Below are 26,094 nucleotides of genomic sequence, written 5' to 3'. Positions count from 1 at the left end.
GCTGGACTAGGTGCCAGGGTAGTCCAAGTATGAGTGCAAAGACTGATCTGGGGACCAGAGTATTTCTAGTGTGAGGGTAAAGACAATGCTAAGGACCAGAATCTTTCAAATGTACATGTATTGCAAGTGTGAGAGTAAAGGCGGAGCTGGGATCAGAGTATTCCAAGTGTGAGGGCAAAGACAGAGCTGGGATCAGAGTATTCTAAGTATGAGTACAAAGACAGAGCTGAAGGCTAGAGTATTTCTAGTGTGAGGGTAAAGCCAGAGCTAAGGACCAGAATCTTTCAAATGTACATTTATTTCAAGGGTGAGGGTAAAAACAGAGCTGGGATCAGAGTATTCCAAGTGTGAGTGCAAAGACAGAGCTGGGAATCGGAGTATTCTAAGTATGAGTACAAAGACAGGGCTAGAGTAGTTCTAGTGTGAGGGTAAAGGCAGAGCTAGGTACCAGTGTCTTCTGAGTGTGAAGTTGAAGACAGAACCATGTACATATGTACTCCTAGTGTGAGAGTGCAGGTACAGCTACGGACTAAAATATTCCTTGTGTGAATGTAAAATCAGATATTGGGACCAGCGTATTTCTAGTGTGTGTAAGAACAGACCAAAGAACCAGAGGATTCCAAGTGTGCGAGTAAAGAGTTAAGGAATAGAGAATTTATAGTGTGAGTGTAAAGACAGAGCTACTGACCAGGGTGTTCCTCGTATGAGGGTACAGGCATAGCTATGGGCCAGAGTATTAATTGTGTTTGGGTACAGGCTGGACTAGGTGCCAGGGTAGTCCAAGTATGAGTGCAAAGACTGATCTGGGGACCAGAGTATTTCTAGTGTGAGGGTAAAGCCACAGCTAAGGACCAGAATCTTTCAAATGTACATGTATTGCAAGTGTGAGGGTAAAGGCGGAGCTGGGATCAGAGTATTCCAAGTGTGAGGGCAGAGACAGAGCTGGGATCAGAGTATTCTAAGTATGAGTACAAAGACAGAGCTGGAGGCTAGAGTATTTCCAGTGTGAGGGTAAAGCCAGAGCTAAGGACCAGAATCTTTCAAATGTACATGTATTGCAAGTGTGAGGGTAAAGGCGGAGCTGGGATCAGAGTATTCCAAGTGTGAGGGCAAAGACAGAGCTGGGATCAGAGTATTCTAAGTACGAGTACAAAGACAGAGCTGGAGGCTAGAGTATTTCTAGTGTGAGGGTAAAGCCAGAGCTAAGGTCCAGAATCTTTCAAATGTACGGGTAAAGACATTAGTAGAGACCAGAGAATTCCTAGTGTGGGGATGCAGGCAGGCCTAGGACCCAGGGCTAGGACCCAGAGTATTTTGCTGTCAGAATGTAAGGAGTCCTGCATTCTAGGGTATTCTAAGCATGAGGGTGACGCCACTGCTGTGGACCTGGTTATTCCTAGTGTGAAAGGAAAGACAAACCTAGAGCCGGATTATTCCAAATGTGATGGTAAAAACACAGCTAGGGGCTGGGTTAATCCTAGTGTGATGGTAAAAACAGCTATGTACCAGAGTATTATCAGTGTGAGAGTAAAGGCAGAGCTAAGAGACGGACCTTTTCTCTAGTCTGATGGTAAAGAGAGGGCTAAGACCAAAGTATTCCTTTTGTGAAGGTGCGGGCAGAGCTAGGAACTAGAGTAGTCCTAGTGTGACGTTAAAGACAGTGTTGGGGACCGTGGTATTCCTAGTGTGAGGGTGCAGGCACAGCTATGGACCATAATATTATAAGTGTGACGGTGTAGGCACATGTAGGGTGGCAGAGTATTCCTAATATGCGGGTGCAGGCAGAATTAGGCTCCAGGATATTCCAAAGCTAACAGTAAAATCAGAGTTAGGGACCACAGTATTCCTAGTGTGAGGGTAAAGGTAGAGCTGGGGATCAGAGTTTCCAAAATGTGAGGATAAAGGCACAGATTGGGGCAAGAATATTACTAATGTGAGGCTACAACTAGAGCTCAGTTGCAGAGTCTTCCATGTGTGAGTGTAAAGACTGAAATGGACATCAGGGTATTCTTGGTGTGAGTGTAAAGACATAGCTGGAGACCAGAGGTTTCCAAGTATGAGTGAAAATAAAGAGTTTAGGCCAGAAGAAGGAGTGCAAGGAAAATGACAGATCTTGGGAGCAGCGTATTGCTAATTTGAGAGTGAAGTCAGAGCTGGGGACTGGAGTATTCCAAGTGTGACAGTTAAGCCAGAGCTGGAGACCAGAGTACTGTTAGTGTGGGGGTAAATGCAGAGCAGGGGGCCAGAGTATTCCAAGTGTGAGGGAAACACCAAAGCTGGGGACCAGAGTACAGCTAGTGTGAGGGTAAAGGCATAGCTGGGGAACAGAATACTGCCAGTGTGAGGGTAAAGGCAGAGCTGGGGTCCAGAGTGTTCCAAGTGTGAGCGTAAAGCCAAAGCTAGTGACCAGAGTGCAGCTACTGCGAAGGTAACGACAAAGCTGCAGACCAGAGTACTGTTATTGTGAGGGTAAAGCCAGAGCTGGTGACCACAGTACTGCTATTGTGAGGGTAAAGCCAGAGCTGGGGACCAGAGTACTGTTATTGTGAGGGTAAAGCCAGAGCTGTGGACCAGGGTATGGTTATTGTGAGGGTAAAGCCAGAGCTGGAGACCAGAGTACTGCTATTGTGAGGGTAAAGCCTGAGCTGGGAACCAGAGTACTGTTATTGTGAATGTAAAGCCAGAACTGGGGACCAGGGTACTGTAATTGTGAGGGTAAAGCCAGAGCTGGGGACCAGAGTACTGTTATTGTGAGGGTAAAGCCAGAGCTGGGGACCAGGGTACTGTTATTGTGAGGGTAAAGCCAGAGCTGGGGATCAGAGTACTGTTATTGTGAGGGTACAGCCATAGCTGGTGACCACAGTACTGCTATTGTGAGGGTAAAGCCAGAGCTGGGGACCAGAGTACTGTTATTGTGAGGGTAAAGCCAGAGCTGGTGACCACAGTACTGCTATTGTGAGGGTAAAGCCAGAGCTGGCGACCAGAGTACTGTTATTGTGAGGGTAAAGCCAGAGCTGGGGACCAGAGTACTGTTATTGTGAGGGTAAAGCCAGAGCTGTGGACCAGGGTACTGTTATTGTGAGGGTAAAGCCAGAGCTGGGGACCAGTGTACTGTAATTGTGAGGGTAAAGCCAGAGCTGGGGACCAGAGTACTGTTATTGTGAGGGTAAAGCCAGAGCTGTGGACCAAAGTACTGTTATTGTGAGGGTAAAGCCAGAGCTGAGGACCAGGGTACTGTTATTGTGAGGGTAAAGACAGAGCTGGGGACCAGAGTACAGCTAGTGTGAGGGTAAAGGCATAGCTGGGGAACAGAGTACTGCCAGTGTGAGGGTAAAGCCAGTGCTGGGGGCCAGAGTGTTCCAAGTGTGAGCCTAAAGCCACAGCTAGTGACCAGAGTGCAGCTACTGTGAAGGTAACAACAAAGCTGCAGACCAGGGTACTGCTATTGTGAGGGTAAAGCCAGAGCTGAGGACCAGAGTACTGTTATTGTGACGGTAAAGCCAGAGCTGGGGACCAGAGTACTGTTATTGTGAGGGTAAAGCCAGAGCTGGGGACCAGGGTACTGTTATTGTGAGGGTAAAGCCAGAGCTGGGGAGCAAAGTACTGCTATTGTGAGGGTAAAGCCAGAGCTGGGGACCAGGGTACTGTTATTGTGAGGGTAAAGCCAGAGCTGGGGACCAGGGTACTGTTATTGTGAGGGTAAAGCCAGAGCTGGGGAGCAGAGTACTGCTATTGTGAGGGTAAAGCCTGAGCTGGGAACCAGAGTACTGTTATTGTGAGGGTAAAGCCAGAGCTGGGGACCAGGGTACTGTTATTGTGAGGGTAAAGCCAGAGCTGGGGAGCAGAGTACTGCTATTGTGAGGGTAAAGCCAGAGCTGGGGACCAGGGTACTGTTATTGTGAGGGTAAAGCCAGAGCTGGGGACCAGGGTACTGTTATTGTGAGGGTAAAGCCAGAGCTGGGGAGCAGAGTACTGCTATTGTGAGGGTAAAGCCTGAGCTGGGAACCAGAGTACTGTTATTGTGCGGGTAAAGCCAGAGCTGGGGACCAGAGCAGTGCTGTCATGTAGTTCCCTGGAATCCCCAGGACCTGTGCGTTTTGGATTACCTAAACTGAGGGCTGGGTGGATAAACCGATTTCGGACACCCCAAAAGGATATGCCAGCCGTTAGACCAGCAAGCTGTACAGTGCCACTACCATTCCACTGTATCTTACAGTGGTGTAGGTAGTTTCTGGGAACCACAGAACATGACAACCCTGATTCCTCAGGGATCGTGGAAAACAGTACAGTACTTTTCGCTCAGTCACTCATCCTTACTTGATCTCAGAAAATACACAGGATAGCGATTAGAACGTTCCAATAAGTATTTATTGGTCCAGCATCAGTCTTGTGTAAAACTTATATGCTGCGACAATCAGGAGACAGAAGCATACGAAAGAAATCTTAAGAAATAATATAGGAAACCGTAGATACATTTCTACCATAGTGCTAAGAAGATGAACATGAACAGTTCAGATAAAACAGTAGCACTTGCATACTCCTATAATGCGCACCCTACGTAATTTGCCTAAATGTACCTAGCCATGTAGCTGTAGCTGTAGCATGTAGATGTGTGTGTGTGTGTGTGTATATATATATATTCACTGAAAAAACCATAGGTTTCAGGGGCGTTATAGTTAGTTGGACATTTCACTCGTACAAAACCAGTGAAATTCCCCCGTTATAGTTAGTTCAGCTAACTATAACTCGCGCCCCCGCAATGCACTGCTAATGACGTCACATATTACATCACTCATGGCATGGTCAGTGACATCGCTGATGACATCTCAAATTACATCACTCATGGCATCACTGATGACATCATCCAGTGACTGTGTGTTTCTGTAAAGTTTAAATATGTTTAATGTATATTGAGAAAGGCATATTGAAGAATGAATGGGTGTATACGTTTCTGAATGGATGATTTACTAGGTGCGGACTGACTCTATAAGTGAGTGATTAAACATATCTTACTGAATGCATGGGTTAGTGACTAAACTGTGTGAATCTCTGTATCCGTCTGTCTGTTGGTGTGTAAGCGGCTGCATGGGTTTGTGAATAACTACATGAGTGTCTACATGAGTTATTTATTGGTTGTCTGAGTATCTGTATGGGTGCCTGAGTGTTTGTGTGGGTGTGGTGTGTTTAACTCTGTGCATAGATGTGTGAGTGGGTGAATCACTGGGTGCATGGTTTCAAGAGTGCATCTGTGATGGACTGTATGGGTGGGTGAGTGTGTGTATGGGTGTGTTAGTGAGTGAATGTATATCTCAGTGGTACATGTGTGAGTAACTACATATATGAAAGGCAGTTTATATGTGTGTTAGAGTATATAAATGGCTATAAGTGAGAGTGTGTGATTGTGAGAGTGGCTGTATGGATGAGTGTGTGCTTGTATCAGTGATTGTATAACAGCGTAAGAATGTGCTAGGATTTGTATGAGTAACTGAGCTGGTGTGTGTATAACTGTATAGGTGAGTAAATGGGAGTGTGATTAATTATTTGCATGACTGACTAGGTGTGTGAGTACCTCTATGGATGAGTGGCGGTGTGTGAGTGTTTATATAGGTGTATGAGTGCATATGATAATCCTGTACTGAGTGACCATAAGTATGAGTGACAGTATGGGTGAGTGAGTGGATGTGTGTGTAGACCTAAGAATCAGTATGTAGCTATTGGTGTTGGAGTGTCTATGATTTTGAGAATGGCAGTCTGTAATTTAGAGTGGGTCTATCTAAAGTTATATTAGGGTGTGAGACGATGCATGAAATTATCACATGGATGATGTCATCAGTGATGTCATCAGTAATGTCATTTGAGATGTCATCAGTGATGTCACTGACCATGTCATGAGTGATGTAATATGTGACGTCATCAGCAGTGCATTGTGGGGACGCGAGTTATAGTTAGCTGAACTAACTATAACGGGGGAATTTCACTGGTTTTGTACGAGTGAAATGTCCAACTAACTATAACGCCACGGAAACCTATGGTTTTTTCAGTGAATTTCTAAGGTTTTTTAAATGCTAGTTTCTAACTATGCCTACAGAGGTAGGACATGTGAAGAAAGAAGAAAAAACGTACAGAAAGAAGCAAAAGAAATGTAGAAAGAAGCAACAGAAGTCCACAGAGACAACGAAAAGTGCAGGAAGAAGCAAGACGTGCAGAAAGAACCAACAGAGGAGCAGAAAGAGGTCTTGTTGCAAAATCATTCTGTGCCCACAACTTTTTCAGACGGGTACTGGTGGTAACTGACTCGGACTAACCAGGCCTAGAGCCAGTGCTTGCTAAAAGACACTAAGAATACAGTGAAAACACCTACATACACTAGGGAACACTATGTGTTGGGGTACCCCTGTGATTAGCATGATCTCCTCTGTAAGGCCCTAGTACATAATAGGGCAGGGGGATTAAACCTTCCTCTAAGTCAGAGGTGCAGAAATATGCTACTTTAACTAGTAGTCGCGTTTGCAGAGTGGTGGAGAAAGGGTGATGGGCGTCCAACCAACACTCAGGAATTCCGCTGCGTAGGACTTACAGGAGGTACCAGGTGGGATTCTTAGCCCCCAAACTCCCTCAAGACTAAATTGGACTTCATCCCCCATCCTGTAGTCTGCCACGAGGCACGTTTGCAGAGTGGTAGAGAAAGGGGGCCATGGCCTCCGAAGACGTCTTAGCAATTCCACTGTGTGGGACTTACTGGAGGTAACAAGAGGGGTAGTTGGCCCCCAAGGACATCCTTGGGGGCCAACTTCCCAAACTATTACCTCCAGTCAGTCCCACACAGCAGCATTGGTAAGTACTCGTACCAGGCCACGCCCACTTTGCCTACCACTCTACAAACGCGCTCCCTGGCACGCTCTTGGATGGGGATTGAAGTCTCCTTCACTTCTGGGGGTCCTTTAGGGGCCAACTTGCCTACCTTTTAGCTCCAGGAAGCCCCACGCAGTGGGATAGGTGAGAGGTAGACAAAGCCCATGCCCCTTTTCTCCACCACTCTGCATACGCGCCCTCTGGTGCATTGTATGTTGGGTGATTAAGTCCCCTTAAATACTCAGGGTCCCTGGGGTCCAACTTGCCCATCAGGTACCTCCAGTAAGCGCCACAGAGCTTTTTTGCAAAGAGGTGTAAAAAGGGGCATGGCCTGGGCTACCTCTCTGCAACGCAGACCTGTGGCGCTTACTGGAGGTACCTGGTGGGCTAGTTGGCCCCCAGGGGCCCTCAGGATTGGAGGGGAATTAATTCCCCAACTTAAAACGCACCACAGGGCGTGTTTGCACACGTCACCTCAGGCCAGGCCCCCTCCCTTCACCACTGTGCAAACACGCCCGTGGCACGTTTTAAGTTGGGGGATTAAGTCCACGTGAATCCTGAGGGTCCCTGGGGGCCAACTAGTCCACCAGGTACCTCCAGTAAGCACCACAGAGCTACGTTGCAGAGAGGTAGAAAAAGGGGCGTGGCCTGGACCACCTCTCTGCAACGCAGGCCTCTGCGTGCCCCCCCACAACTCTGCAATCAAGCCCCTGGGGGTGGCAGTCCCCGGGGCTGCGGGGGCCCCCGCATAAATTTTAGCAAATGCCCCCGGGACCTGGCCCACTCGGGGTCCTCAAATGAAGCGCAGGAGACCGCGCTTCATTTTTAAAACAAATTCGGTGGGATTCGCGGACCAGTGCGAATTTCGCCTAAATTGTTTTTTAAATGCTTTTTCGCTGAGCAGGCCTATGTGGTTAGGGTGTTTCTACCCTGCCCCCTTTTCTTGTTTTGCGTGTTAGTTTTTCTGTTTTCTTGTGACTCGGTTCTACAGAGTCACAAGATGGCTGCCAACACTTCCTGGTTTGGAGTGTTGACAGCCAAATAGAATGAAGCTTGTGGTCGGGAGGGTGCGCGGATCCACCGCGCCTCTATATATAGAAACTTGTATTTTTTGATTCTCTCAGCAACTACTAAACGGATTTACACCATTTAAGAAAAAGAGTGCTTTCTGAACCAAGCACTACCTTTTTGCCAAATTTGGTGTAGTTCCGTTCAGCAGTTCGAGCTCTAGCCATGTCTAAAGTTTCCTATGGGAAACTGATTTTTTGACCTCTTTTATTTTAATTTCTGAGGAATGACTGAACGGATTCACACCATTTAACAAAAAGAGTTCTTTCTGAACCAAGGGCTACCTTTTTGCCAAATTTGGTGTAATTCCGTTCAGCAGTTTTGGCTGTAGCCGTGTCTAAAGTTTCCTATGGAAAATAAAAATGGAGAAAGCACGTTTTGGGACCCCCCCTTTTTTCTCGGCCCCCGCTTGGCGAATCACCCCGAAACTTTCAGGATAGGAGCTGACCGGAGCACCCCACTAGTTTTGAAAATGTGCGAAGATTCGTCAACCGGCGCCAAAGTTATTGGGAAAACAAAAAACGCTTTTCCTATGGAAAATAGGTCCTAACTATAACTATCTACTGGTGACCGCCAGTAGATAATATATATATATATATCCAAGAATCCCCTGGGGAAGAACCAAACGCCTCCCCTGATGGTAGAGAATGGAGGACCCCGTCTCTGTTCTGAGGATGACACCCCGCAAGGGATGTCAGACCGCTGCGTGTTGGAGATTCAGCATGCAGGACCCCGTGTCAGCGTGGAAGGATTTCTCCTCTAATTTGCATGGGGTAAGAAGATGCAGCAGGAGGGGGTTCACGCTTGCTGTGTGAAATGTTTGCCTATCGGTGGATTCCAGCATCAAGTGCATACAATCCACGCTGCTGGCGTTGGAATTATTGGTATCTTAGAGTTGGGTACCAGAGTTCTGCTAGTGTGAAGGTAAAGGCAGAGCTGGGGGGCAGAATATTCCAAGTGTGAAGGTAAAAGCAGAGCTGGGGTCCAGAGTATTCCAAGTGTGAGGGTAAAGGCAGAGCTGGGAACCAGAGTACTGCTGGTGTGAGGGTAATGGCAGAGCTGGGGAACAGGCAGGGCCTGCTGAGAGGCAGCAGGAGGGGGTTCATGCTTGCTGTGTGAAATGTTTGCCTATCGGTGGATTCCAGCATCACGTGCATACAAACCACACTGCTGGTGTTGGAATTATTGGTATCTTAGTTCCATTTTGCTTCCCACCATCACATGGCCAGATGTTAATTTCAAATGTGCCTCAGAACTACCCAGTGAAACACGTAACTCACAAAGCCCAAACAACTGCTTCCTACCCCAGTGAAACGCAAAGTGTGAATCACCTGCCACCTTTCACATCAGCTCCTCACACCCAACACTGTGGCGTCCTTCTGAGGTCATCATACCCCCCTATTATTTAGAAGCCACTTAATCCCTTATGAACCAGATTAAATAATTGACCCGCACATGTTACAACTATACAGGTGACACACAAATCATTCTAAAAATGGAGTGCCCGAAGGACCGCTGCAGGTCAAAGCTTGACGAGTGTCTTTGTGTCATTAATGAATGAATGGTGAGCAACCACCTTAAGGCCAACACTAAAGCCAGAGACAACGTCCGTCCTGCCAGACTCGTACCCAAGTCCAGCCTGGATCGGCAGGGCTCCAGCAGCAAGCTGCCAGTGGACAGTGACAAAATATCACACTTCTGCCAAATATAGATATATATATATTTATTTTATTATTTTACAGTTTTTATATACCGCGAACTGGACCCAAAGGTATTGCAGCGCTTTACATGAGCACCAGTTACGTTACACAAGGACACATCCATTTTTTTGTAGGCACGGGGAGATTGGGTGATATGCCCAGATTAACAGGATGTTGAGCAGATGGCAAAACATGAACCAGGTTCCCCTAGTTCCAAAGTCAGTAGCTCTGGCCGTTAAGCCACATCTTTTCCCTTATAGCCCAAGAAACTTGAGGCTCCCCCCAACAACATCGAGAGAAGTCCAAAAACGAGGAATAACCATGGATTCAGACCCATCCGTGCTACCACCTGTCAACTACATCATAAAGTATGCCTTCTACACAATGAAAACAGTTTCATCCTCCCATAAATTGGATACCTACAACAACTACGAGCCATCCTCACACTCATAATCTTTAAGCTCGACTACCTTCCTACACCCATTCATCATATGCGAAATACAACTTATTGAAAAGGCCGCTGCAAGGCTCACCCAAGAGAGCGCATGACTCCAGTCCTGCAATCACTCCACCGACTACCCACAGCTCCAAGGAAGTGTTCAAGGCACTCTGCATTGACTAGGAGCCTCAAATGACCGCAGAAAACAAAGGAGAACACCATGCTCCGGGCTTGCCCCAGAGTTCATCATACCACCTTACCATAAGTAATCCGAAGGATGCACGGCGTTCTCAGTACAAGCTCCCAAGATCTGGAACTCACTACCTGTCAAGGTTCGAACCACTCAGGAGCACATACACTTCAGAAGCCCCTTGACACATGGTTATTTCCAAGATAACTACATCATTCCACAATCCTGAGACAGACCCCGGGAAGATAATGGCACCTTCACGTACAATCTATACTTGACAACCCAGAGATGTCCAACGGCCCAATCAGCTTCCTATACCCAGGTGAGCTAAGAATGGCTGACCAATGGCTAGCCTGGGTATTCTATAGTAATGTCAATTCATATATAACCCTTCTGGCCCACATTAATGCACGTACCATAGCACATCAACCAACTGTGACTGAATCCACTTACACCCACGTAAAACATATATGCAACAGGTCTCCACCACTCAGTACTGTCCCAGCCAATAAACCATCCATAAACAACTAACTAGTCATGGAATAACTGAAGAGACCTGGCACATGCTGCTAGTCACCGGAGGACTGGAGTCTAGTCCAGCACTGCAAGTCCCGACTAGTTCCACACTGTGACCGCCTCTTTACACCTCAGAATGGTCTTCAGATCTGGGGTGGTGTAATAAAGCCCACCCAGCAGATCCCCCACGACTTCTCTGTCTGACCACACCTGCCCATAAACTGCACGTCTGTCTTTCATACCCCCTCACCCACCACGCTGCTTAGCGATGCGTCCCACAACGTGATACATGCACGTCAGTGGTCATCACGCACGACGTGGAAACACTTCCCTCATAGGATCACAATAGGAGTAAGTGCCTTATAAATACTGAAATTCAAACTATGGTGACTGTTGCACGTGCGCAGTACCCATTCACGAGAGAGACCAAATCACGCGCCACCTCACACAGACCATCCTCAGCTGCGGCGGAAGGTTCCATTCACTCCATCCATGCACAGCCCTCCCATGCCTACCTCCCCTCCCTGGGATTCCCCCACCAACCCCCTCTCCCTCGCTTTAGTTTGTAAACGGCTCCGTCGGTATGTTTTCTCTACTCCACCCAGGCACAGCCCCCTTGCCCACCTCTTCTCCCATCCCCTGGGATGTCCCTCCGCTTCAATCTGTAAACAGCCAGGGTGTGGACGCGGAGTCACCGGAGGCGGCCGCGCCCAGTGCAGGTGTAAATGAACCTGCACGAGCTCAGATTCCACTCCAACTTAGAGAACTAAAACTAGGAGGGTCGAGGGAGGGCTGGGAGCAGCCCCCGCCTCGTGGCACCCACCTGTCCCGCGTGCCCCCTCGTCCCCCGCCACTCACCGCCCTTCCTGCCCCAGGTAAGGACACCAGGCGGCTTCTCACCTTGTTCATAGACCTCGGCGTACAGTAAAAAGCAGAGTCGAGCAGGGTGAGATGGGGAATCAAGTAGAGTGAGATACAGAGTCAAGCAGGGTGAGATGCAGAGTCGAAGAGGGTGAGATGCAGAGTCAAGCAGGGTGAGATGCAGATTGGAGCAGGGTGAGGTGCAGAGTCGGCCAGGCTGAGTTGCAGAGTATAAGAGAGTGAGATGCAGAGTCGAGCAGGGTGAGATGCAGAGTCGGCCAGGGTGAGATGGCCAGGGTGAGATGCAGAGTCGAAGAGGGTGAGATGCAGAGTCAAGAAGGGTGAGATGCAGAGTCAAGCAGGATGAGATGCAGATTGGAGCAGGGTGAGATGCAGAGTCGAAGAGGGTGAGATGCAGAGTCAAGCAGGGAGAGATGCAGAGTCGAAGAGAGTGAGATGCAGAGTCAAGAAGGGTGAGATGCAGAGTCAAGCAGTGAGAGATGCAGAGTCGAAGAGAGTGAGATGCATACTCAAGAAGGGTGAGATGCAGAGTCAAGCAGGATGAGATGCAGATTGGAGCAGGGTGAGGTGCAGAGTCAAGAAGGGTGAGATGCAGAGTCGAAGAGAGTGAGATGCAGAGTCAAGAAGGGTGAGATGCAGAGTCAAGCAGGATGAGATGCAGATTGGAGCAGGGTGAGGTGCAGAGTCGGCCAGGCTGAGTTGCAGAGTCGAAGAGGGTGAGATGCAGAGTCAAGCAGGGTGAGATGCAGAGTCGAGCAGGGTGAGATGCAGAGTCGGCCAGGGTGAGATGGCCAGGGTGAGATGCAGAGTCGAAGAGGATGGGATGCAGAGTCGAGCAGGGTGAGATGGCCAGGGTGAGATGCAGAGTCGAAGAGGATGGGATCCAGAGTCGAGCAGGGTCAGGGTGAGATGCAGAGTCAAGCAGGTTTGGGTGAGGGCTTGGGCAGGTCACATGGAAAATTCAGACTCCCCTCCTGAGGACGAGAGGAGATTCGGATATGACTACACGAAATGGTCACATTTACAAAACTGTGAAGGCTTTTATCAATTTTGGACAATTTAAATTGTGCTTTTATATATAAATATTTAAATAAATGAAGCATGCCGATATATGGAAGAAAAGCTCCATGGATTATTAATGAACGGATGTGGGACAAAAGTACACGTGTTGAGGCTGCGCCGCCCATCAGAGAGCGCCCCGAAGGACTTTCTTTAACTGGGGCGGAAGCTATACTTGAAGAACAGATTCTTTCCATATGTGTAGGTTTAGGGTCTTTAGGCGCACACCTGCTCCACGTGCCTCTGGCTCCCTCCCCTCCCCACCCCTCCCTCCGCAGGTAAGGGTGTCTCACTTTGTGAAAAACAAGATGAGGGCTCGGGAAGGTCGCCTGGGAAAAGAAGATTCTTCCATATCTATAGGTTTTAGGGTCCACAGCGACCCTCCTGCTGTGCTTGGTTCTCACTCACTCCCTGGGGATGGTGGCAGAGACGGCTGACTGACACGCATGCTCAGTCTGCCCATCTCCCTCCTGCTCTTGTGGGACAAGAACCTCCATGCTCGCCAGCCTTACCCTCAGTGCTTGAATACTTCCGGTCTCTTGTGTTTGTCGCAGGGTTTTTTGATGTTACTTACTGCTCTTTGTCACTGTGTCTTCTGCTCAAGGACCTTTCATGCATGTACTGCACGTGTGCGTCACGATCACACCCCTCACAACCGTGGATCTGAGATCTGAGGGCCTTTCATGCATGTACTGCACGTGTGCGTCACGATCAGACCCCTCACAACCGTGGATCTGAGGGCCTTTCATGCATGTACTGCACGTGTGCGTCATGATCAGACCCCTCACAACCGTGGATCTGAGATCTGAGGGCCTTTCATGCATGTACTGCACGTGTGCGTCACGATCAGACCCCTCACAACCGTGGATCTGAGGGCCTTTCATGCATGTACTGCACGTGTGACACACAATCGGACCCCTCACAACCTTGGATCTGAGGGCCTTTCATGCATGTACTGCACGTGTAATGCCCAATCAGACCCCTCGCAACCTTGGATCTGAGGGCCTTTCATGCATGTACTGCATGTGTGATGCCCAATCAGACCCCTCACAACCTTGGATCTGAAGGCCTTTCATGCATGTACTGCACGTGTGATGCACAAGCAAACCCCTCACAACCTTGAACCTCCGGGCCTTTCATGCATGTACTGCACGTGTGACACTCAATTGGACCCCTCACAAGCTTGGATCTGAGGGCCTTTCATGCATGTACTGCACATGTGACGCACAATAAGACCCCTCACAACCTTGGATCTGAGGGCCTTTCATGCATGTACTGCACGTGTGACGCACAATCGGACCCCTCACAACCTTGGATCTGAGGGCCTTTCATGCATGTACTGCACGTGTGACGCCCAATCAGAGCCCTCACAACCTTGGATCTGAGGGCCTTTCATGCATGTACTGCACGTGTGACGCCCAATCAGAGCCCTCACAACCTTGGATCTGAGGGCCTTTCATGCATGTACTGCACGTGTGACGCTCAATCAGACCCCTCACAACCTTGGATCTGAGTGCCTTTCATGCATGTACTGCACGTGTGACGCCCAATCAGACCCCTCACAACCTTGGATCTGATGGCCTTTCATGCATGTACTGCATGTGTGATCCCCAATCAGACACCTCACAACTTTGAATCTGAGTGCCTTTCATGCATGTACTGCACGTGTGACGCCCAATCAGACCCCTCACAACCTTGGATCTGAGGGCCTTTCATGCATGTACTGCATGTGTGATGCCCAATCAGACCCCTCACAACCTTGGATCTGAAGGCCTTTCATGCATGTACTGCACGTGTGATGCACAAGCAAACCCCTCACAACCTTGAACCTCCGGGCCTTTCATGCATGTACTGCATGTGACACTCAATTGGATCCCTCACAAGCTTGGATCTGAGGGCCTTTCATGCATGTACTGCACATGTGACACACAATAAGATCCCTCACAACCTTGGATCTGAGGGCCTTTCATGCATGTACTGCACGTGTGACACATAATCGGACCCCTCACAACCTTGGATCTGAGGGCCTTTCTTGCATGCACAGCACGTATGATGCCCAATCAGACCCCTCACAACCTTGGATCTGAGTGCCTTTTCATGCATGTACTGCACGCGTGACACACAATCGGACCCCTCACAACCTTGGATCTGAGGGCCTTTCATGCATGCACAGCACGTATGATGCACAATCAGACCCCTCACAACCTTGGATCTGAGGGCCTTTCATGCATGCACTGTGTTGGACTTGGCCCTTTTTCCCTGAATTTTTTCGTTTTTACAGTGTTAAGGTGCAGGTGCTCCCTTCTCCCAAGATGGCTGTCACAGGCCCCTGCTACTGCAGAGTGGTCTTTATTAGTAGCACCCTAGCTGTCAGGAGCTGCCTGGAACCCCACAACAATGTTGCGACACCAGCCCGCCTTTTTTGTCCCAGAGGTAGAATGGGGAAGCTCCTGGAATGTGCTGGAACCTTCTAGAAGGGAGGTGTGGTTTTACTTTTGCCGCCTTGGCTAGAGGTCACCTGACCTAGGGCTACTTAAGCGAGGGAGGGAACTTTTTGTAGTTAGTTGGCCAGTGGGGTAAAGCAGAGCTGGAGAATCCACGCAGGAGTGTAGGCGGTAGGGCCTAGCCAGGGACTTATGCCTCTGAGAGTGACAGGATTTAGGTGCTGCCTCTTAAGTGAGTGAGGGATCCTGTGAAACCCACTGATCTTGCCCAGCAGTAGGAGGACCCAGGGAACCTCTGCCCAGCCTGACTAGGAAGGACCTAGTCGCCAACTCACTCCCTACCCCCCTGTAACAGAACCCCGTAAGGGCGCCAGAGACATCTGCGCCATCAAGACTTCCTATAGCAACTGAGTACAGAAACTGAGCGCTGAGACTGCGTGTCCAGACTGAACACTGAAACCCTATGCCAAGCAGATTGTGGAATCGCTGGGGATCGACCAGGTATTAGCGCTGTGACCCCTGCGCTCCCTGACCTGGCCTGGGACCCCCGGCAGCGTGCTCCGTTGAGCGCGGAGCTCCCCTGCTTAACTTGAGCCCCCCCCCGTGGCGCGAAGACCAGTGCGCGCTCACCGCAGCGGCCCGGAAGCCGGGAGAGTGCCCCCTCATCGTGGCGAGGCCCGCGGAGAAGCCCGGGGCCCCGTCGCTGCCGTCGCAGCTGTTGGAGAAGGTGCGCGAGGCCGTGGATGACTTCCCCCGTCGCAGCCGGAGCAACCGCGAAGTCCGGAGCCGGAGCGGACGCCTTCCGACGTCGAGAGCAAGGTAAGCCCGGAGGCTGGGACTGACCCCGGTGCGCCCCCTGCAGGCTGGGAGCCACACCGCACCCTGGGCCCGGGTTCCCTCTCCGTGGGAGTCCCCCGTTCACCACGACGTGGACACCCCTCCGAGGGATTTGCCCCCTTTTCCCCCCAGACTGTTCGGAGCCTTGGTGCTCCACGAACTGCACCGACGGAACACTTGAAGCTTGCTCGCTCCGAGTAGCGTGGTCCCCTCGAACAGCACTGAAACAGTCCCTGCTCCGTGATTACGAGTAATGCTCTATTTGCAGGTTCTGCTCTGAATGTTATACGCTTTGCTGATCACGAGTAAGGCTATATTTGCAGGTTCTGCTCTGAATGTTATACGCTTTGCTGATCACGAGTAATGCTATATTTGCAGGTTCTGCCCCGAATGTTATACGCTTTGCTGATTACGAGTAATGCTATATTTGCAGGTTCTGCTCTGAATGTTATACACTTTGCTGATCACGAGTAATGCTCTATTTGCAGGTTCTGCTCTGAATGTTATACGCTTTGCTGATTACGAGTAATGCTCTATTTGCAGGTTCTGCTCTGAACGTTATACGCTTTACTGATTATGAGTAATGCTCTATTTGCAGGTTCTGCTCTGAATGGTATACGCTTTACTGATTACGAGTAATGCTCTATTTGCAGGTTCTGCTCTGAATGTTATACGCTTTACTGATTACGAGTAATGCTCTATTTGCAGGTTCTGCTCTCAATGTTATACGCTTTACTGATTACGAGTAATGCTCTATTTGCAGGTTCTGCTCTGAATGGTATACACTTTACTGATTATGAGTAATGCTCTATTTGCAGGTTCTGCTCTGAATGGTATACGCTTTACTGATTACGAGTAATGCTCTATTTGCAGGTTCTGCTCTGAATGTTATACGCTTTACTGATTACGAGTAATGCTCTATTTGCAGGTTCTGCTCTGAACGGTATACGCTTTACTGATTACGAGTAATGCTCTATTTGCAGGTTCTGCTCTGAATGTTATACGCTTTACTGATTACGAGTAATGCTCTATTTGCAGGTTCTGCTCTGAATGTTATACGCTTTACTGATTACGAGTAATGCTCTATTTGCAGGTTCTGCTCTGAATGGTATACGCTTTACTGATTACGAGTAATGCTCTATTTGCAGGTTCTGCTCTGAATAGTATACGCTTTACTGATTATGAGTAATGCTCTATTTGCAGGTTCTGCTCTGAATAGTATACGCTTTACTGATTACGAGTAATGCTCTATTTGCAGGTTCTGCTCTGAACGTTGTACGCTTTACTGATTACGAGTAATGTTCTATTTGCAGGTTCTGCTCTGAATGTTAGACGCTTTACTGATTACGAGTAATGCTCTATTTGCAGGTTCTGCTCTGAATGTTAGACGCTTTGCTGATTACGAGTAATGCTATATTTGCAGGTTCTGCTCTGAATGTTATACGCTTTGCTGATTATGAGTAATGCTCTATTTGCAGGTTCTGCTCTGAATGTTAGACGCTTTACTGATTACGAGTAATGCTCTATTTGCAGGTTCTGCTCTGAATGTTAGACGCTTTGCTGATTACGAGTAATGCTATATTTGCAGGTTCTGCTCTGAATGTTATACGCTTTGCTGATTATGAGTAATGCTCTATTTGCAGGTTCTGCTCTGAATGTTAGACGCTTTGCTGATTACGAGTAATGCTCTATTTGCAGGTTCTGCTCTGAACGTTATACGCTTTACTGATTACGAGTAATGCTCTATTTGCAGGTTCTGCTCTGAACGTTATACGCTTTACTGATTATGAGTAATGCTCTATTTGCAGGTTCTGCTCTGAATGTTATACGCTTTACTGATTATGAGTAATGCTCTATTTGCAGGTTCTGCTCTGAATGTTATACGCTTTACTTATTACGAGTAATGCTCTATTTGCAGGTTCTACTCTGAATGTTATACGCTTTACTGATTACGAGTAATGCTCTATTTGCAGGTTCTGCTCTGAACGTTATACGCTTTACTGATTACGAGTAATGCTCTATTTGCAGGTTCTGCTCTGAATGTTATACGCTTTACTGATTACGAGTAATGCTCTATTTGCAGGTTCTGCTCTGAATGTTAGACGCTTTGCTGATTACGAGTAATGCTATATTTGCAGGTTCTGCTCTGAATGTTATACGCTTTGCTGATTATGAGTAATGCTCTATTTGCAGGTTCTGCTCTGAATGTTATACGGTTTACTTATTACGAGTAATGCTCTATTTGCAGGTTCTACTCTGAATGTTATACGCTTTACTGATTACGAGTAATGCTCTATTTGCAGGTTCTGCTCTGAACGTTATACGCTTTACTGATTACGAGTAATGCTCTATTTGCAGGTTCTGCTCTGAATGTTAGACGCTATGCTGATTACGAGTAATGCTATATTTGCAGGTTCTGCTCTGAATGTTAGACGCTTTGCTGATTACGAGTAAGGCTATATTTGCAGATTCTGTTCTTGAAGGTCACATGCTTCGTGAATACGAGTAACGCTATGTTCGCAGGTTCTGCTTTTGAATTGTTACATGCTTCATTATTACGAGTACCGCTATGGTGATAGGCTCCGCTCACAGGAGTTCCCTACGCCCTTACCACGAGTAGCGTTAAGATCACAGGCCCGGCTCAGAAGTGTCCAATGCTAGTGGTAGTCGCCCCCCCCTGAGGCGCCCAGGTTACTAGGGACCCACGAAGTCTGCCGTGATATCTCATGAACAGCATGTACAATTCCTGAACTGCATGTGAAACCCATGAACTGCATGTACAATTCCTGAACTGCATGTGAAACCCATGAACTGCATGTACAAATCCTGAACTGCATTTATCTTTAACTGTTGGATAAACTTGAGTATTTGCATAAAGTATACAGTGTGGCGTCCCTTATTGTGTGTGTTCCCTGTTCCATGAGAGGTGCGTGTTGTATGGTTGCTTTACACACAGGCCTTTGGGTGCCCAGCCGCTCGTGTCACGTTACCGCCATAGGGACTGGAGACCCCAGTTTCCTACATTGTTGGCGAGCGGTGGGATTTTAGGACCTGTGACCATACAGCACCCTTCCGTGAAGCGGAGGGCGCCACAATTAATTGCCTATTTGTTCTAAAGCTCTGAAACCATTAATCGCTGCATTATTGATTCCACTGTCCAGGCTGAGAGTGCAAGAATCCTGATTAGCTGGTACCTGTCACCCATATCCTAGGAATTTTCTCCTTAGTATCTAGGTCCCCACCTGCCAGAATGGAATTCCGGTTAGCTGACCTCGAGGGGTACACTGTAAAGCAACTGAGAGAGTTCGGGCAGGGGATGGGGGTGCCTGGGGTGCGGAAGGCCAAAGGACCGGAGCTCCGCACCGCCATTAGGGCATGGGTAGAGGCCCACCCAGAAGGGAGAGAGGATGAGGGACAGGAGGCGCCAGATGCACCTCAGGAGGAGAGCGCCCAGGAAGTACTAGACATACCAAATGTGGATGGGTCTGAAGATGTGCCCCCAGGGAGACGTTCTGGGGCCAGTAGTAGGACAGGGTCTAGGAGGAGCGCGTCTCCAGAGGAGTACGAGCACAGGAGGGAGGAGAGGCAGTTAAAGTGGGAGCTAGCGAAATTGGAACATGAAAGAGAAAGGGAAAGAGAAAAAAGAGATGGGCAATGGAGGAAAAGAAGATGGCGCACGAGCTGCAGCTGAAAGAGTTGGAGCTACGCGCCCTCCAATTAAGTGCGTCCAATAGGGACGATGGTGGCAGCATAACGAGAGATCCCCAAGACCCAACATTCTATTTACCCAGGGTGTTTGAGGAGGCATTGGGGTGTGACCCTGAAGGGGGTGGTGCAGGGATCTTCCAACCCAGCGAGGTGGGGGAGGTTGCAGATAGCCCAGCTAGGTCCCAGGAAAGTGAGAGGGTTGTAGGGCCTCACGACCTATCCATAGGAAGGAGTGAGACGGGGAGGTGTCCCGAGGTGCCCCAACCGCAGTCTCAGGGCCTGGAGAGTTCTGTAAGTGAGCCCCAGGTTGGGAGCCTAGGCTGTCCGGATGTGCCGTCCAGGGAAGGGGAGCCCCTAGTGTCAGGAGGACCCGGAGCATCTGTCATCAGAGCTCCCGAGGTTCTGGGGACGGCCCAGTCGCAGGGTTTGGATCCTGGGCTGGGGTGCCAGGCTCAGGGGTTGCCTGACCTGGCGGGTGGGACGTCTGTTAACAGTGTCCCCCAAGGATTGACTTCCAGGGGTACTTTTCCCGTTGGGAGGGTGCGGAACTCTGGAAGGGAGTGCAGAGGGAGGAAGGTCTCACCTCGGGCACCGCCTCAGCCTAAGGGTTTAGACCCTAGGTTGGGGAACCAGTTGAAGGGTCAAGGCCCTGGACTGGGGAGAGAGTGGTGGTCTGAGGGTGCCTCGCATGGTAGGGTGAGGAACCCCAGAAGGAGAGTTAGGGGGAGGAGAGCATCGCCCCTGAAGGCTGGTCAGCCTGAGGGTGCGGACCCCAGGTGGAAGGACCAGTGGCAGTTTGGGACTGCAAGGAGGAGAAGGAGAGTGGTCAACGGGCACTACAGGCCTGGGGCTACTGCCCCCCACTCTGAGAGACCACAAGGGCCACTGACATCTGGATGGACCGGGGGCCGGTCCTGGCCACAACTAGCTGGGGAGCCCCAGTGGGGTGGCTTTGTTGGTCCAGGGAGGCTTGAGAGGGAACCATCGGGTTCCAGAGCGGAGGAGAACCTGCGGGTGCTCCTGCCGTTGCGGGCCTGCGTCCACCTTTTCTCGCCCCAAGCAGGGAAGCCCATCAAGGCATTGATCGGTCTACCCTGGCTTTCGGCTGGAAGGGGGTTGTGTTGGACTTGGCCCTTTTTCCCTGAATTTTTTCGTTTTTACAGTGTTAAGGTGCAGGTGCTCCCTTCTCCCAATATGGCTGTCACAGGCCCCTGCTACTGCAGAGTGGTCTTTATTAGTAGCACCCTAGCTGTCAGGAGCTGCCTGGAACCCCACAACAATGTTGCAACACCAGCCCGCCTTTTTTGTCCCATAGGTAGAATGGAGAAGCTCCTGGAATGTGCTGCAACCTTCTAGAAGGGAGGTGTGGTTTTACTTTTGCCGCCTTGGCTGGAGGTCACCTGACCTAGGGCTACTTAAGTGAGGGAGGGAACTTTTTGTAGTTAGTTGGCCAGTGGGGTAAAGCAGAGCTGGAGAATCCACGCAGGAGTGTAGGCGGTAGGGCCTAGCCAGAGACTTATGCCTCTGAGAGTGACAGGATTTAGGTGCTGCCTCTTAAGTGAGTGAGGGATCCTGTGAAACCCACTGATCTTGCCCAGCAGTAGGAGGACCCAGGGAACCTCTGCCCAGCCTGACTAGGAAGGACCTAGTCGCCAACTCACTCCCTACCCACCTGTAACAGAACCCCTTAAGGGCACCAGAGACATCTGCGCCATCAAGACTTCCTATAGCAACTGAGTACAGAAACTGAGCGCTGAGACTGCGTGTCCAGACTGAACGTTGAAACCATATGCCAAGCACTGAGACTGCGTGTCCAGACTGAACACTGAAACCCTATGCCAAGCAGATTGTGGAATCGCTGGGGATCGACCAGGTTTTAGCGCTGTGACCCCTGCGCTCCCTGACCTGGCCTGGGACCCCCGGCAGCGTGCTCCGTTGAGCGCGGAGTTCCCCTGCTTAACTTGAGCACCCCCATGGCGCGAAGACCAGTGCGCACTCACCGCGGCGGCCCGGAAGCTGGGAGAGTGCCCCTTCATCGTGGCGAGGCCCGCGGAGAAGCCCGGGGCCCCGTCGCTGCCGTCGCAGCTGTTGGAGAAGGTGCGCGAGGCCGTGGACGACTTCCCCCGTCGCCGGAGTGGACGCCTTCCGACGTCGAGAGCAAGGTAAGCCCGGAGGCTGGGACTGACCCCGGTGCGCCCCCTGCAGGCTGGGAGCCACACCGCACCCTGGGCCCGGGTTCCCTCTCCGTGGGAGTCCCCCGTTCACCATGATGTGGACACCCCTCCGAGGGATTTGCCCCCTTTTCCCCCCAGACTGTTCGGAGCCTTGGTGCTCCACGAACTGCACCGACGGAACACTTGAAGCTTGCTCGCTCCGAGTAGCGTGGTCCCATCGAACCGCACTGAAACAGTCCCTGCTCCGTTATTACGAGTAATGCTCTATTTGCAGGTTCTGCACTGAATGTTATAAGCTTTACTGATTACGAGCAATGCTCTATTTGCAGGTTCTGCTCTGAATGTTATACGCTTTACTTATTACGAGTAATGTTCTATTTGCAGGTTCTGCTCTGAATGTTATACGCTTTACTGATTACGAGTAATGCTCTATTTGCAGGTTCTGCTCTGAACGTTATACGCTTTACTGATTACGAGTAATGCTCTATTTTCAGGTTCTGCTCTGAATGTTATACGCTTTACTGATTACGAGTAATGCTCTATTTGCAGGTTCTGCTCTGAATGTTATACGCTTTACTGATTACGAGTAATGCTCTATTTGCAGGTTCTGCTCTGAATGTTATACGCTTTACTGATTACGAGCAATGCTCTATTTGCAGGTTCTGCTCTGAATGTTATACACTTTGCTGATCACGAGTAATGCTCTATTTGCAGGTTCTGCTCTGAATGTTATACGCTTTACTGATTACGAGTAATGCTCTATTTGCAGGTTCTGCTCTGAATGTAATACGCTTTACTGATTACGAGTAATGCTCTATTTGCAGGTTCTGCTCTGAATGTAATACGCTTTACTGATTACGAGTAATGCTCTATTTGCAGGTTCTGCTCTGAATGTTATACGCTTTACTGATTACGAGTAATGCTCTATTTGCAGGTTCTGCTCTGAATGTTATACGCTTTGCTGATTACGAGTAATGCTATATTTGCAGGTTCTGCTCTTGAAGGTCACATGCTTCATGAATACGAGTAACACTATGTTCGCAGGTTCTGCTATTGAATTGTTACATGCTTCATTATTACGAGTACCGCTATGGTGATAGGCTCCGCTCACAGGAGTTCCCTACGCCCTTACCACGAGTAGCGTTAAGATCACAGGCCCAGCTCAGAAGTGTCCAATGCTAGTGGTAGTCGCCCCCCCCCCTGAGGCGCCCAGGTTACTAGGGACCCACGAAGTGTGCCGTGATATCTCATGAACAGCATGTACAATTCCTGAACTGCATGTGAAACCCATGAACTGCATGTACAATTCCTGAACTGCATGTAAAACCCATGAACTGCATGTACAAATCCTGAACTGCATTTATCTTTAACTGTTGGATAAACTTGAGTATTTGCATAAAGTATACAGTGTGGCGTCCCTTATTGTGTGTGTTCCCCGTTCCATGAGAGGTGCGTGTTGTATGGTTGCTTTACACACAGGCCTTTGGGTGCCCAGCCGCTCGTGTCACGTTACCGCCATAGGGACTGGAGACCCCAGTTTCCTACACACTTCATGTGTGATGCCCAATCGGACCCCTTACAACCTTGGATCTGAGGGCCTTTCATGCATGTACGTGTGACACACAATCCGACCCCTTACATTCTCGGATCCGAGGGCCTTCCATAAATGTACTGCACATGGGTGTCACAATCAGTCCCCTTACAACCTTGGACCTCCGGGCCTTTCATGCATGTACTGCACGTGTGACACACAATCGGACCCCTCACAACCTTGGATCTGATGGCCTTTCATGCATGTACTGCACGTGTGATGCCCAATCAGACCCCTCACAACCTTGGATCTGAGGGCCTTTCATGCAGGTACTGCACGTGTGACGCACAAGCAGACCCCTCACAACCTTGGACCTCCGGGCCTTTCATGCATGTACTGTATGTGACACACAATAAGACCCCTCACAAGCTTGGATCTGAGGGCCTTTCATGCATGTACTGCACATGTGACTGTTAGACCTGGCACCATTGGCGTGAGTCTCCCTTCCATTTTTCTCTGCGTCTCCTCTTTTTTTGCTGGTCATAGATGCTCTGGGCGCTGTGCCACTGCCATTCAGTGCCGCAGCGCGAATGCTCCCTTTGTAAAGATGACATGTGAATTGGTACATCCATGATTGGCTTATTTGGTTTACCTGTTAGTCCCTAGTAGCGTGGCCTGTGTGTGCCCAGGGCTGGTAAACCGGGTGCTGCTGGTGGGCCTGCAGCACTGGTTTGTGCCACCCACAGAAGCAGCTTGTAAAGTGTGTCTCAGACCTGCCACTGCAGTGTCTGCGTGCAGGCCAGAACTGCCATCTTGGCTGTGAAGTGCACCCACTTCCCAGCCTCTGAACCTTCCCTTGGCATCCTGTAAGCCACCCTTATGATAGAGTGCATTGTATGTGTAAGGTAGGGCATGCTCTAATGTGTGTAGCATGTCCTAGTAGTGAATTACACCAAATTTCGTTTTTCACTACTGTAAGGCTACCTGTTCTCCATAGGCCAGAATGGGAGGTTTTGGCTATTACATTCTATAGTCCTAACTGACCCACAGAACATGGTAGAAAAACGAATTTAGTATTCCTGAGCTCAGAATATTAAAATACATCTTTTATTGAAGGTTATTTTTATATTCTGTGTTTGAAACTACCACTTTTAGAGTATAGGTACTTTCTTGCCTTAGCCTTCCAGTGTGCTCTGCTATTATGTGTATTGGCTGTTTGGTTTTGGAGGGACAGGGCAGGCTGAGTCAGACCTAGGTTGAATAGAGAGATCTGCCTTGGAGTGAAGGGAGGGGTAGCTCCTGCACTTAAATAGGGCTGTGCCTGACAAGGTGAATGCTGGCTCCACCTCCCACTGTGCGTCTAAAGGCAGACCCCCTCTTTCTGAAAGGAAGGATGCAGCCTGGTAAACAAAGTTCTCCAGGGCTGGGCAGAACTGGTTCTGGCTGGGTTCAGAGACTTGTGACTCCTAAGAACAAAGACTTTGGGGGTATAAATATTTGTGCCCAAACCCCTACAATTTGTATTGCTCCTGGACAACAAGAAGAACCTCTGTCCATGTAACTACAGGAATCTGCAGAAGGACTGTCCTTGTGCTTGTGTGCTGTTTCTGGGACTGGCCTGCAGTGGTTACTACTGGACTTGGAAGAAGAGGAAAAATACTTTGAAGGAACTTTTATTTTTGGCTACAGCAATCACCCAAGGGCTAGAAGAGAGCTAGCCTCCTGCAGGAGTCTCAGGCACATCAGACTCCACCACCAGCCTCCTGTTTCCTCCCAGTGAGGATTTCTATCTGCAGGTGAGGCTCCTGTGAGTTCCAGGGCCTCTAGTTCTACTGTTGAGAAAAGAGTGCTGAAAATCGTCGCTAACCCCCGTTAGCGAGCCGCTGCAGCTGGAAAGCGTGAGGAAAATTGTTGCTCTGCTGCCGCCGAGCGCTTGCTACCGGAGATCGTCGCATCACCTGTCGGCGGGCCTGAAAATGCTTGCTAACCCCGAAGATTATCGCATTACCTGTCAGCGGGCCCCAAAACGCCCGTTAACCCAAGTACGTCGCATCACCTATCTGCGGGCCTGAAAACGCCCGCTATCCCGAAGATCATCGCAGAGCCTGTCAGCGGGTTCCAAAACGCTCGCTAAACCCAAGTTATTGTATCGCCTGACTGCGGGCCTGAAAACGCTCGCTAACCCGAAGATTGCCGCATTGTTTGTTAGCGTGCCCCAAAACGCTCGCTAACCAGAAATCATCGCACCAAGTCCATCGCAGCGCGGACGCCGTTCGATAGCCGTTTTCCCTGCATCGCATCAGGATCGTCGCTCCCTCGCGGAGCGCCATTTTCTTTTATCGCAGCAAGATCGCACACGCAACAGGATCGGCGCATCATCCTCCCTTAGCGGCAAGGATTTTATCGCATCGCCGGCTTAGCGTACAGAAGTTTGTTGCTTTGTCCTGCCCGCAATCTAGCGCATCATCCTCCCTTGCGGTAAGGATTCAACGCATCGCTGGTTAGCGTGAGGAAATTTATCGCTATAACTCCTTAGCGACATTTTTGTTGCTTTGCTACAGAATCCAGATACCTTGTGAGTAAATGGGTCGCAGAAACCACTGCATTGAACTGAACATCATTTTTTGCACCTTTAACTATTTTTGCAGCATTTTTAAAGTAACCCTATGGTCTTAGTATTGTGGATTTTTACTG

This window comes from Triturus cristatus, chromosome 4_2, assembly GCF_964204655.1.
Source record: "Triturus cristatus chromosome 4_2, aTriCri1.1, whole genome shotgun sequence".
NCBI lineage: Eukaryota > Metazoa > Chordata > Amphibia > Caudata > Salamandridae > Triturus > Triturus cristatus.
Note: the sequence above shows the minus strand (reverse complement) of the source record.